At 34.3% G+C, this 14,720-nt stretch overlaps 1 long non-coding RNA gene across 1 annotated transcript; it reads left to right on the forward strand.

Moving 5' to 3' along the window:
• The first annotated feature begins 219 nt into the window (after positions 1-219).
• LOC116667119 lies at positions 220-14,198 on the forward strand. The gene is made up of 3 exons (XR_004323877.1): positions 220-231; positions 1,273-1,279; positions 14,007-14,198. It is a non-coding gene; the product is annotated as an uncharacterized LOC116667119 (long non-coding RNA).
• The last annotated feature ends 522 nt before the right edge of the window (positions 14,199-14,720 follow it).

Raw genomic sequence — 14,720 nt, forward strand, 5'->3', positions numbered from 1 at the left:
AAGTAGGAAGAATTCAGAAATATCTGGGGATGAGGAGGGAGGAGAAGAAAAATGAGCAATTCATAGAAACTATTTCTTAAGAAGTATCTGACTGTCCATAGGATAATCCAGGGCTCACAGAAAACACATGATTGGGTAAAACAATAGACTAAAGGAATTCAACCTAGATTCAGTACGTGGTAACCGATGGGTACACGTGGCAAGAAACATAGTAGCATTGAGAAAGAGAGGGTCATTCTAATATATATATATATACATAGCAATATCCTAGACAATGATTGTTGCTGTTCAGCAAAGTTCAATCCCTCTGGATCAGGAAGAGGGAAGCAGGACAATGTTTATGGTGGACTATAGTCCTCATAATTAACTAGAGTCACAAGCAGCAAATCAGAAGTAGAACAGACCTGTAGCAGGATGTACGCCAGGAACACAGGGTATCAGATCACAAAGGTAACTTAAGTGACTAGATCTTAGATGTGAGGCTGAAAGTTCTAAAATACATTCTACGTGAGCTAATTAAAATTAATTCAGATTCTGCAAATTTTTCAGCTAAAAGAGCTAAGGAGAGCAGCTATTCACTTTTTCTTTGTTAAATTGAAAATAAAGTGCTCTCCAGGAGAATGGAGCCCCTGCTAAGCTGTAATGTCTTTGGGATTTACACTAGATGGTATACAGAGATTTATGCATATAAACTCAGTAAATGGGAGAGCTACACTAGCCACAGTAACTTTTCTAATATTGAAATACCCATATTAATTAATTAATTACTTTTATTCATTTATTCTAAATTTTATATGATCAATTATTAAAAAGCTAAATCTTAGTTTTATAGATATATGTCTATTTCCTTTAAAAAAAAAAAAAGATGTGTATGTACTTTTCATACAGTGATTAGCCCAAGATATTTTCCTAAGCTATGGACCTACATTACAAAAAGTGCTAGCAGAGAACTTCGAAAGCAATTAGATAAAAGTTAGAATTAATTTAAAAAAAAGACAGACTTGACAACATAAAAGTAAAAATTCTTTTGTTGTAAATTCTTCTAAAATAGGGCATTGCAAGCAAATGGGAGAAATTTTAAAAATGAAATAAAAGCAAGAAATGGAGGGATAGGTGGGATGGTTTTAGTTGCATAATATAAATTAGAATCCAGGATCTGAGAAGTTTAACCAGGTTAAGTCTAGGATCTCAGGGAAGGTGAGCTAAGTAAGTGAGATTAGATTAGTTCTACAACAGACCAAAAAGAATAGTTCTATAGAAGGACCCAAAGAGAAACACAGTACCACAATCCAGTGAGACGTCCATCCCAAAGACCAGAGGGCAGAGACGTTGAGACTGAGATAAAATACTGAAGAATGACACTCTTGAGTAAATATATGCCCAGTTATAGCCAAAGTCTGTCAGTTGACCTTAGGTAGAGGCATCATATTCCTTGATATGGAAAGACAAAAGTGGTAGGATTACTCTTCATTGCTGGAAAACTATACACAGTGCTCACATCTAGTGAATACAGCATAGGCAGATGGGCAGGTCATTTAAAAAACTGTGACATGACCAGGAAGAGAGATAATCCCACAGGAAGGAGACTCACCCAGGTTTAGTCTAGGGCTGCATCTCCATATTGCATTAGCTCTGAACATTTGCAAATAAGTGCTTTGCGACTGAGATGGGAAGTGTGAAGGCAGGTGGTGATATGAGGATGGGAACATTTCACCTGTCTTATGTGTTTGAGAACACTGAGTCAAGGAAAACTAAAACATGTCTTAGTTACTAGAGCTTACAAAGCCCGTCATATCTTCAGGCACATCATCAATCTCCGGGAGTGAAATAGCCTACCTAGGCCCTGCTAAACTTAATTGACCACAGGCTTAGTTTTCTTCGTAGACCATCTTGTAGAACTGTCAAGTATGCAATGCATTCTGGAAATTGCTGGGTTGGGAAATTAACAAAATTATTTTCGTAGTTTGGAAAGTATGACTTGAAGTAAGATAAATGTCAAGATATATGAACACAGGAACAGAAAAACAGGCAAAAGTCTTAGCAAAGCAGGTTGGTTCAGAATCAGTCAATTTACATCAATTCAATCATTTATTAAATTCTTATTTTGTAGTCTAACACTGTGCTAGGCATAACAATGAGAACAATAAGACATTGCCTCTCCTCTCAAACGTTTTAATTAACAACAAAATTAAGAATTGATATTTTCATTAGTTTTCGATTAGTATTCATTATTATTCTATTTAGTTTTAATGTTCACAACAATTCCACAAGGTAAGAATTATTATCCTTATTTTATATTTGAAGATTCTATCATTAAATAACATATCTGAGGCCATATATCTAATGCATGTGATATATATATCTATATCTACTTGCTAACCTGTGTGTAAAGAAAAAGCAGTAGAAGCAGGATAGTAATGAGAGGAAAACAAAATATCATTCTCTGAGTTATTTATGTTTTCTGTTCATTTTAGACAGAGGTTGACTCATTTGAACTTCAATCTTTCAGAAACACTCTAAATGTATACTGTCAGCCCTATTTTACATAGCAGAAAGTGCAAGCTGGAAATCCTTACTAATAAAAGTTTGCTGATGGTAATAAAACACATAGTTAGTAGGGCTGTGTTTATACCCAGATCCCCAGATCTACTGAGTCCAAATCTCTTGTTTCCACTGCATTATTGTTTCCTGAATATGACAAAACCAGTAAGGGTGGTATGAATTTGAGCAGGAAGACTGAAGAGGAAAGAGCCCCAATCCTTGTAAGAAAATGGGAAATAAAATTGATCTGAGACATTGAAATCTGAGGTTTGTAGCAATGTCTTGTCTCTCCGTCTGTTCATTTTTGGATCTTGACTGGGAGAAGAAAGGGCTCAGTGTCTTCAAGTCATTGCTACTTTTCTACTCCTCCTCCCACACTTCCAACTTTATGGCAAGATTTTGTTAAAAAAAAAATCACTGAACATCTACCCATTAAAATGCTCACAGGTAAAGAAGTGTGCACTCCACAGTGATGACAGCCATCGTGTGTCATATTTTCTATTCCAGCACTAACTCTAAATTCATACAAAATAACTGTGTATGAATCATGATAGATTAACTTTTGTAACAACAACAATAAAATAAGTGGAATTAAATAGTAAAAGTTTATTTTTTACTCATGAAGAGTTTAACACAGAGTTTAACACATGGATGCATGTCTGTCCTTCAAGCAGTGACCCAAACTCAGGCTTTTTTTGCTCATTGGCTCTACTGTACCCTTGGAATTTTACCGTTCTCCAGTGGATATTTGACATTTGGCCACTACACCACATCAGCCAGGAAGCAGTCACGTGATTCCAAGGGTGACTGGGAAAGGTAGATTAGCTCTGTGCTTAAGAGTAAAAGGAGAATCATCTGGTGAGCAATTAGCCAGAGTCTGCCACATCCCACCTTTCCTGACATAAAATGTCTGCTTCCCACCTCTTGCACAAATATAGCAGACATCTTTTACCCAAGAGATGTGTCAATCAGGGCTGATCAGGAAATTGAAATCTCTCCAGAGTTTATAAAAGAAGAAATGACTTCATACAGGGAAACATATGTTTAAAACAATTAAAAAGCTGAAGCACAAATGTCAGGGATAATTGCTGCTGACTTTGGCAAATGCAGAAAGTTTCTGATTTGAAGTAGCCACTGTCATGATTGCATTTGATCATAGCACCAGTAGTCTCTATATGCCAACTCAAAAGCTGCTCAAAATTCATGTGTGCTGTCTTCCTACACAGCTTTCTTTCTCATGAAAGTGTCTCTTATCACTCGTGGAATCTAAACCAGATCTCTCTGGCAAGGAAAGCTGAGAAATATAATTTGCAAGAGCGTTGCCTCTATTGCACAGAGACAAAGTAAGAAAAGCACAGAAGTTTGCAAGGTATCAACAGACAGTAGTTGGCACAGGAAAAAAAAAAATTTAAGAAGGATCTCATTGAGTGATTATAGCCATTTCTAAGTGTAAGGTTTTATGGGGATTATTCACACATTGCTCTTTGTGGTTTGGCATGATATAGACTAAAAAGACAAATTATTTTAGTTCTTCCACCCACTCCCTAACAAGGAACTCATTATGTAATGACTTCAAACTCTAGTTTGAAAAAAAGAAAGAAAGGGGAACACAGAGGAGAATACTAATCCACAGTGATACTGGAATCCTGCTGGGCGTGGGGATGACAGCCTTTTCAATGAAACACTGATGCTACTCTCTGCTAGGCACTGTGTTCCTTGCTCTTCATGACCTCTGGCTTTACCCTTATGTATTACTCTATTTGGCTGCATCAGAAGCAAGCCCCGTAAAGTAAATTTTCTGATGGTATTGCACTGCATTGACAGAGAACTTACTGCTGGAGCAAATTCATGGCCCCTGCAATTGCCTTTCAAGTAAACAAGTGGTTTTTAGGCATGGCCTTGGTTCTTTAGACCACAATTAACAAAAAACTTGGTATGTGTTGGAATTAATTGTTCCTAATCAGTTCAGTGTGTCAATCATCAGACTTGAAGTGTTTTTCTTTTTCCCTCTAGACTTAATGTTCAAGACTGATTTATTGTTTATCATCATGGCACCCATCTTCCATAACCTAAAGGAGTTGTCTTGAAGTTATCGGATCTATCTGGAGGCTATCTGGATGTTATCTAGGATAGGTCTGAATGGGCACATCCTTAATCTGATCTTTGATCCACGGCTGAATCTTAATAAGTTCTTTGCCACTCAGAACCATCCTCAGTCTTATCTCTTACTGCTTGAGTCTAAAAGCAATCAGCGTTTCTAGCCCTGCAAGGCCCCATGTTTCTAGTCATTTGCTACTCACTTTCATTTATGTTTTTCAACTGGCCAGTTCCTATATGAACTCATCTCCATCTAATTATATTGTGTGATACATACCCATAAAGCCAACACACAGTCTAAACTTCTGCTTTCTATCCTTTGCCCCGAGAGCTTCAATGGACACATGGTCTGACATCCACATCATTGTGGGTGATTTTGACTATGTGATTTAGTACATGCTTTAATTTAGTTGTAGGTCACATTGGTAGCCTACTTCTGTATTAGTCAAAATATATTAAATAATACAGCAAACAATCATACTTTGTCCATGGTTTTAGCACAATACTGTCTTAACTTCTAGTCCAGCATATATTGGCAGTCCTCCAAGACAGCTGTTTTGTAGCCAATGATTAAGAGACTTCAGAGGTTGGATGTGATGGAACCTCTCCTTTGGCCTTAAAGTCTTCCCCTGGGTTTTCTGCAGAGCAGAGGGGGGATAAGAACAGATCATTGTGCTAGAAATCTGCACTTGTAACATGTGGCAGAACACAGCTCCTTGATCTCTCCTGTTGAGGAGGATGGGCTAGGTAGTTTATTCATGTTCAGAGAAGAAAAATAGATATTTGTGTGAAAAATTAACTGATTTCTATAACAAGATGTATCTTTTAAATGCTCAGAATAAAGTCAAGTTTATTATACATGAAGAATAGGTGTAAAAAATGAGGCCATATTTTACAAAGAGACACATATGTAAGTGGTTGTTATTTATAAAAAAATACCGCCATGGTAAAATGTACAATCCTTTTACTGCTACTAAAATTACGTAATCAATTTTAGATTTCCTTTTTAATTTTTAACTTTTGGGTAACTTGTAAAACCACATAAGGGAATCATTGATTACTTTATGATGATGATTTGAAACTGTCAAAATTTCCCTTTGCTGTAGTTTATACAGATAATGTTTACGTAAATAGATTTTACCAATGGAATAAACATCATCCAAATGAAAGCTGTATGGTTAGAAAAGAAGCTTCCATTAATAAATCTGTATGTGTTTTTAGTGGGTTTCATTTTCAGTAAAAGCCTGCATGCATTGCAAATAACTTTGTAAAAGAAAGAAAGTTTAGAAATAAACTTTGATATAGTTATTAAGCTTTTACCATTGTCAGCCTATTCTTTGAAGAATTGAAAGTGCTTTGAAATGACAAGTTTCTCTTCTAGCTTAGCAGGGGTGCTGAGTCAGACTGATTTTTTCTTTTTTGGTGAAATGACAAGATATAGTTAGAAAATATTGTTTTAAATTTGGTAGCTAGACTAACTCCATATTCTGTATGAAAACTTATATTCAAATTTTCAAAAGAAAGGTTGGTTGATAGCCATACTTCTTTGTAGTATTAAATAGAATATATGCAAGTGACTAAACTTTGTAATTCAAAGTAAAGCATCAGATCTTTAGATGATTTGGCCTTGTTATATCAGTTAGGAGTGACATTGATTTAGAAGGCCACCATAAGTGTCAATAATAACACAAACACACACATACACAAATACAAAAGAAACTACTCCAAAAATTACAATTTTCAGAGAAAAAGAATGATTAAAAATGCCAGATTTACCAGACTAAGATATAGAATACAAGAATTTGAATCAAAATTCTGCAACATATTGTTTGATCTTATAAATGCCATGTAAGAATTCTAAACCCTCGTTGAATAAACTTAACAATGGAAATATATCTCTTTTGCCAAACATATTGTCATGAATCTTAGATCCACAAACATGGCAAGGGCTTATTTTATATCAAGCACTTTTGAAAATGAATAACATCTAGAGATAGATAAAGATTTTTACTTTTCAGAAATCACAGTCTTGTATGAAGGAGCAGAAGACAGCCAATGATTATAATGGATCTTGGTGTGCTATGATGACACTTAGAGAAGGACGGAGAAGGAAGGCCTGGAAGTAGCCTTGGTGGAAGTGGACACATGTTCCCAGGAGGGAATGCTGTTGCAGCTGCTTCTCAGTGAAAAAGTAGATGTGTCCAAAGAGGAGAAGAAAGAGGATATTTCAAGCACAAGAATAATGTGAACAAAGGCGTTAAAAAATGAAGGTTCTGAATACATTTAGAAGAGGACTAATATGTTCTGTCTGATTCAGTGGCTTTGAAGAGAATTCAGGAGTTTGATTACATTAAGTCTTGATGATAAGTTTGGGAAGTTGATGAAAAGTTTGTTTCTGAAAATCACTGGAGCTCAAGAAAGGATTGTAAGACAGACGTGTGACAGACGTACATTTATGAAGAAGCATTCAGCATAAGTGAGACAGTTGGAAAAGGGTAAGAATGAATTCAGAGAGACCAGTTCGGAAGCTACTGTATCCAGGTAAGGTGATGTATAAGCCTGGAACAGAGACTGGGATAAATACAGAAAAGAGACTGAAATGAAATAAATGTAAGATTATGATCCAGGCCTTAGACATGGGAAGAAATGGATGCTCATATTCCCTTCTTCTTACTTGAGCAGCTACACAAAGAAGGGGGCTATTTACCTATATGGAGAAATCAAGATGAAATTGCAAATTTTGAGAGAGTTTAGTGATTCATTTGGAGGAACTATTCTTGAATATATTATTGTGAACTTCGAAATGCACCTTGATAGGGATGTAGAGTCATGGCATGTGCATTTGGATGCTGTTAAATACATGCACTGGGATTAGGTTGCCCCGGAAGCAACTCCAGAGATGGACAGAAGGGCTCCAGATATTATATTTTATAGGAAGTGCCACTATCATTTAAAGAGGGCAGCAGAAAAGAGATGACAAAGATTCAGCCAGGGAAGGAATGACAAGTAAGGTGGAAGAGAGGGATAAGGTGATCTTATGGAAGTCAAGAGAAAACTGTGGTTTAGATAGATTTTCAGGATTCCGTTCTGCTGGAAAATTATATAAGAGTTAAAATGTATCTACTGCACCTTAAAATAAAGAATGCATCGGAAGTCTTGCATTTATATGATAATCTGCATGTGTACACATCAAAATGTGCTCATTTAATGAGAGGAGAAGTAAAAAAGCTTTCATCGCATTTTTACACCTATAAAGAAAAGTGGACATTCAGGTACAATCATTTAATGTGAACTTACAAAATTAAATAAATCCATATTTTGTTGATAAGCCTACAATGGCCTTAATTCTTTCATTATGGATAATTTGTAGACCCTGTAGATCCTATATTTCAGAGAGAGAGAGAGAGAGAGAATAAATGAATGAATATCAAGCGCATTAATTTTCCACAAATCCTCCAGACATATATGGAACATAAATCTATTTGCATCACTCTCTTGTAAAGACATTGACATCAATGTGAGTTTTATTCAATCCTCATTTAAGTTTAAAATAATCTACCTGCTAAGGGACTTATTTATTTTTGCCTTGGGATAATCATAAAAGCATCAATCCATCAAGATTTCAATTTATGTGGGAAAATATATTCATTTCCATTACTACAATTCTAGCAATTCCCAAGTTATGATTAGAAGTTATAAATAGGCTATGTCCCCTCAATTAATTTGTGTTTTATCTCATAATCCATTTTTTCACAAAAAAATGTGATAAAGGTTGTTTTAGTTCTCTAAACTAACTCACAAAAATGCCTATGAATGACACTGAGTAAATTCAAATAGTAGTTAACATTTTTTGATTACTAACATGCTAAGTGTCCTACAAATATGAGTACTTTAATCTTAATAACAATTCTGTGGTGTATGTACTATTTTTTCCTATTTCGTTGATATATAACAAAAGATAGAGAAGTAATTAACTTGTCTAAAGATACATAGCTTCTGAGATGTTGACCTGCGACTAGAATCTTGGATCTTATTCTAAAGCATATATTTATGTCATTATAAAACTTTTACTATAGATAAATTTCAAAATGTATCAAAGTAGAAATAAAAGTATAATTAATCCCCTATGCAGCCATCATTCAGCTTCAACGGTTCTTATCTCATGATCAACGTTTCATCTGTATCACCACTAAACCACCCCCTCCTCCACCTTCTCTGTATTATTTTGAAGCATTCCACACAGCATGCAGTTTCATCTTAAGATTTTGCTCTATCTCTAGAATATTTCATTTTAACATAGCTCTAATAGTATCATTCCATGACTCTACAAAAGAGTTTCACAAAGTGTATGTGCTCTGCCTGAAGTCATGATAAAATATATGTCATGTGCAATACCTTGATTAATGAAGTTCAGAAAATTCTGGGTCAATAGAATTTAAATACATTTATTTTAAGACATCTCATCTTTACTAGTATTGTTAATATGTAGCTTTAGTAGGCCTTCTAAACTAATAAGTAGGATACATAGTGTATAATATCCCCAGAAATCATTTATCTATTGAATGTTTTCCCTAACAGAAGAAATTTCTTTCTGCAAACTTGAAAGAATACACATCCATACACACCCATGTTGGGAGTTTGTGTGTGTTTATAGATGTATGTATGTATACATGTATAAACACACACATATTCATATATATATGTTTATAATCATATGTAGTATCTTACTCTTTATCATAACTTATCAGTAAATTCAGTGCATTTGAATAAGACTTAAGTTTTTACCAAGAAGATAAAGAGAAGTTTGCAAGGTAAAAAAAAAAAATATATATATATATATATATATACACACACAAAAATATATATATACACACACACACACACACACATGAAAAACAGAATGGAAAACAGAGCATCACACAATGGCTGCTAGCCTGTCATGGGAAAGAAACTCTGATTATTTCTAATATGCAATTCATATGTTTTTTGTATATAGCCCACAGCCCATTGGATGGCCCAACATGACATTACAACTTTTAAGACATTTGAGGGCAATCTTCTGCATGATTCAAGTTTGTATTATCAGCTGTGATTAGCACTGTGTCTTGGACATAGAGTCCTGGGAAAAATTATCAATTTGTGAATTTATTTACTATTATGTTAAAGAGTAGATTTTCAAGTGCTTTGGGGAAAAACATACTGTGAGCTTTGTCTTTATTGAACTTGATTCATGAAGAGACTGGGCGCATAAAACATTCTATTGCTTAGCCAAATCTTCTGGAAGAGACTCCCTGAGAAATTACCTTTTCTCAGGTATATTAGTTCCTCTTTGTGCCTCAGGAGAGGCAATTTACCTTTCAAGTATGAAGAACTTGCTTTGAGAAAGTATTTTACTCATTCTGACTCCTTGGAAGATTGGGCCAGATTTAAAGAAATTACGTTTTATTTTTAGCAGATGAGGGTCAAATGTGACCAACACCACATGGATCTTGCAAGGATTACCTGTTTTATCTCATTCATTCTACATCTTATGCAATTCCTGTATCCCTGTCAAGACATAAAACTCTTAAATAATCCCAAGAATTTACTCCATTATTATAATTGAGTACATATTGAAAATGAGTTGGGAACTCATTTCCATTTTGCACAGTTGCTGACTATGTAAATTCAAAAGTGTACTCCATTTTTGTATGTTCCACAGTTATAAGGTAGTTTCAGAGACATCTTATTTAAAATTTAGGATAGTTCTTTGAAATGAGACTAGAGTGAACATAAGTGATTTTTTTCAAGGTCATCTGAGAGTCAGAGTCACATTTTGAAATCAGGACTTCTAACCCCAGGTTAGTTTGGTTTCCATAGCACTATCGAGTTTTGACTACACATGCTAGAGTTAGCAGAAACAAGAGATAGAAAGATCAGTTGTAATTAAGTGGATTGATTCAAGATTTTACAAGGACAATCTTAAAATGATTTGGAATTTTAAATTGTATTTCAGAAGTATTAGGATGTATGAAATATTTATTTTTAGCTGTGCTAGAATCTGTGTTTATCCAATCATATAGAGAATCTGTCTTATTAATGTAACGTTATTTTTCTTTAACTTAAATCTTTATACATTCTCTTATCCATATTAGATAATTCAAGAAGAATCAAATGGGATAAGGAAATTCACTGTTGAGAATAACATTATATTTTTGCTTCATTTTGTTTTTAATAGACATTTTTAGAGCAGTTTTAGGTTCACAGTAATTACACTTCTAAAACAGTGATAGACTGCATTAACAAGAGATCTAAAATTATTTAGTTGGTCTTGAGATTTGGGTTGGTTTTTCAGAATCCAAAAAGAGGCACCAACAGTAATGAAAACTACACAGAATGACCAATAATCAAATGATACATATGTAAAATATAAAACTTAAAAAAAAACTAATATAGACAAACACCAACAAAGAAAAAAAAACGGAAAGAGCTTATGAGTCAAAATAAGAGTTTTCATGGAGAAAAATGTATAATATAAAAATACTATAAAACTCTTAAAATGCCAACAATTAGTTATATGACTTTTGACCTCTGTCATAGCTGTATTTGTTCCGTGATACAACAATCATATTTTGATCAAGATAAATTAAAGCAAAAGAGAATTATTAACTCTTGGGTATGACTGAATTACACACACTTAGTCATCATGTTTCAGGTCATATTAAAATATCTATGCTAATATTGTAAGTAATTTTCTGTACTTCAAAGTATGAAAGCCTGAAAATTATAATTCCCAGACTCCCTTGCAGGAGTGTTAGTATAATAGGTAACAGAGACTTTGTGAGGTTTGAAAACTGGAATTTAAAGACAAATCATGTTCTCAGGTGAAAGCTGCAGACAGGTATGTGGGCTACAGAGAAATCCAATGATAGACTTTGCTAAGGTTTTACAATGTTTCTTTTCTCTGGATCATCCACCGTAGTACTGCAGGCAAATAAGATAATTGGTGGAAATTTCCAGGGGCTTTTCCACCTTTATTAGCCTTTACTATCCCTTTGGTGGTGCTTTATGTATTTAATTCTCTTCCTAGTTGAGATACCTAGAGTTGGCTTACATTTTCATGTGGCTCCTGAATGAGCCATCTCCCTAGTAGGAATATTTATTCTGTTCAATGTGAACCTCTGCTTAGGAGCCAATGACTCAGTTTTTGAGGATTAGTGTCATTTTTGGTAAAAAAATATCAGCATATTTCTCCCTGTTATTAATACGGGTAATGTAAACAAAGGTTAAAACATGGTATCAATTTTGATAAAGTAAAATATTTCATTAGCTTCCAAAATAAAGGAAGTATTTTCTTTAAGTAAATTCAATTTTAAGGACCACTCAGTAAAGTTGATAATAACTGATGGGTGTGATTGGCTCTTATAAGAGTACAAACATGAGAATTGGATTCTTGAATTTGAGAACTTGAAGGTTAAAATTAGATGAGATAAAAGTCTAAAATAAAGACAATTATAAGTGGCTTACTTCAAGTGAATTACAACTTTCTTTTTAAATCAAACTTCAGAATATCAGGGCAGGGACTGCACTTTGTAGAACATGCAAGAGTTATGTTTAGGACAAATACAGTCATGTACTCAAGTAGACATATTGCACACCGGTTAAACACATTTTCTGCAAGTGGTGGTACACAGGAAATATAACTAGATATGCAAAATAATTGGACATCTTGAGAAATGACAGAGCTCTGGTTAGGATATAGTTATAACTGGGGTATCTCTAATCTTTAAAGAGAGCCTTAACAAAGCTGTGGTTATATGATTTTTCCACAATGAACCAAAATTCAAACAGTAGATAGTCTTTCAATAATAATTTAAGAGATTGTGTCATTTTCATATTTAGATCTACAAGCTTCTTCAGCAGCTCAAAAACAGCTGAGTTTAGCAGCTACATAGTAAGGATGATTAGTTTGAGGAGGACTCTCCTTGACACTGTTAATTGTAATATCTGACAATTGTGAACTATGCATTTTATAAATTAAAAAAAAAAGTGATATTTTTAACATTGCCTCCAGTACTTAAATTTTAGCCCCAAGGATGAAAGTCACGTCCCTCCGATAACCAGTCTGTAAGAAACTGAAAACTAGGTTAGACTGACCATGGAATCAACCAAGGATTACAATCACCATGTGTAAATTTTTAAGCTTTTTGTAATTTAAAATTCAATTTTAAGGTTTACTTCACTCATTTATTTTTTCAGTTTTTCCCGTGTATCCTGTCCGTTCCCTTGGATTGCATTTTACAACTTTCTTTTCCTGTTCTGTTTCCCTTTCCTTGCTCCAGGCATTCTTAGTGTCTGCCACTGATTTCTCTTCTTCTTACCCACATATTTTGGGGACTATTAATCAATGTACTGATTTGGGTGCTTTCCTTTTCCTTCTTTATGAAATTTCTCTGTGTAATTCTCCCACTGCTGTAGTTTCAATTATCACTGCTGTGTACGATATACCTGTAGTAGGTTGAATAATGGAATATATTTTACCTTCTTTGGATAAATTATCTTACAGATGTAATTCAATTAAGGATCTTAAAATGAGAATATTACTTTGGATTACATATACTATCATAAATAATGCCATCGTAAGTATTCCTGTAAGAGAGAGGCAAATAGAGATAACACATCATCTATTAAAGAGATTTGGAAATAGTAGGTTTTACCATAAAATACATTTTTGTCTTATGTCCCTTTCCTTTGACGATGCTCTCCTCCTTGACTGGGGTAAATTTATGTACCTCCTCCACTTGATGAATTTCTACTTTTTTTGTCAAAGTCCAACTCCAAAGTCACTTTTTCTGTATGGTATATCCCCACCCTCTGGAAGAGATCATGTCCCACAAGAGAGACCATAGCCTCTAGTAACCACAGATCTGATCTCTTTTTCTTCAAGTTTGTTTGGGTTGCTGTTTGTTTGTCTTGGAAGCACACAACATATTGATTTGATATTTCTATATATTTCAAAATGGTCACCATGATATGTCTAGTTACCATGTGTCACCACACAAAGATATTACGTAATTATGAACTACATTCCCCACATATACACTTCATACCCATGATATTTATTTTGCTCCTGGAAGTTTGTGCCCATTAATCTCTATCACATATTTCCTCCTCTAACATCCTTACCCTTTGGTAACCACCTATTTGTTCTCTTTATCTGTGACTGTTTCTCTTTGGCTATGTTTGTTCATTTGGTTTTTAGATTCCATGTATAAGTGAAATCATACAGTATTTGTCTTTCTCTGTCTGACTTATTTCACTTCATATAATACTCTCTAGGTCCATCTATTGTCACAAATGGCAAGATTTCATTCTTCTTTAGGGCTGAGTAATATTCTTTATCCATTCATTTATTGATGGACATGGGTTGCTTTCATGTTGTGGCTACTGTAAATAACGCTGCAATGAGTATAGAGGTGCATATATTTTTATGAAGTAGTATTTTAATTTTCTTTGGGTAAATACACAGGAATGGAATTGTGGGAAAATGTGGTAGTTCTATTTTTAATTCTTTTGAGGAATCTCCATGCTTTTTTCATAGTGGCTGCTTCAATTTACCTTCTGGCATGAGGGTTCCCTTTTCTCCACATCCTTACTAACACTTGTTATTTGCTGCCTTTTTGAAAAAAGCCATTCTGACAAGTGTGAGATGTTATTGTGGTTTTGATTTCCATTTCCCTGATGATTAGTGATGTTGAGCATCTTTTCATGTGCTTGTTGGCCATCTGTTTGTCCTCTTTGGAAAAATGTCTATTCATCTCCTCTGTCCATTTTTTAATTGAGTTGATTGATTTTTTGATATTGAATTGTATGAGTTCTTTGCATATTTTGGTATAAAGCTCTTATCCAGATAGATTGCTTTGCAAATATCTTCTCCCATTCATTTGGTGGTCTTTTCATTTCCGTGATAGTTTCCTTCGTTGTGCAAAAGCTTTTTAGTTTGATGTAGTCCCATTGGTTTATTTTGGCTTTTGTTTCCCTTGCCTGAGAAGACATATATAAAAAATAATACTAAAAATAACGTCAAGGAGTACACTGCCTAT

Source organism: Camelus ferus, chromosome 2 (assembly GCF_009834535.1).
Source record: "Camelus ferus isolate YT-003-E chromosome 2, BCGSAC_Cfer_1.0, whole genome shotgun sequence".
Taxonomy (NCBI): domain Eukaryota; kingdom Metazoa; phylum Chordata; class Mammalia; order Artiodactyla; family Camelidae; genus Camelus; species Camelus ferus.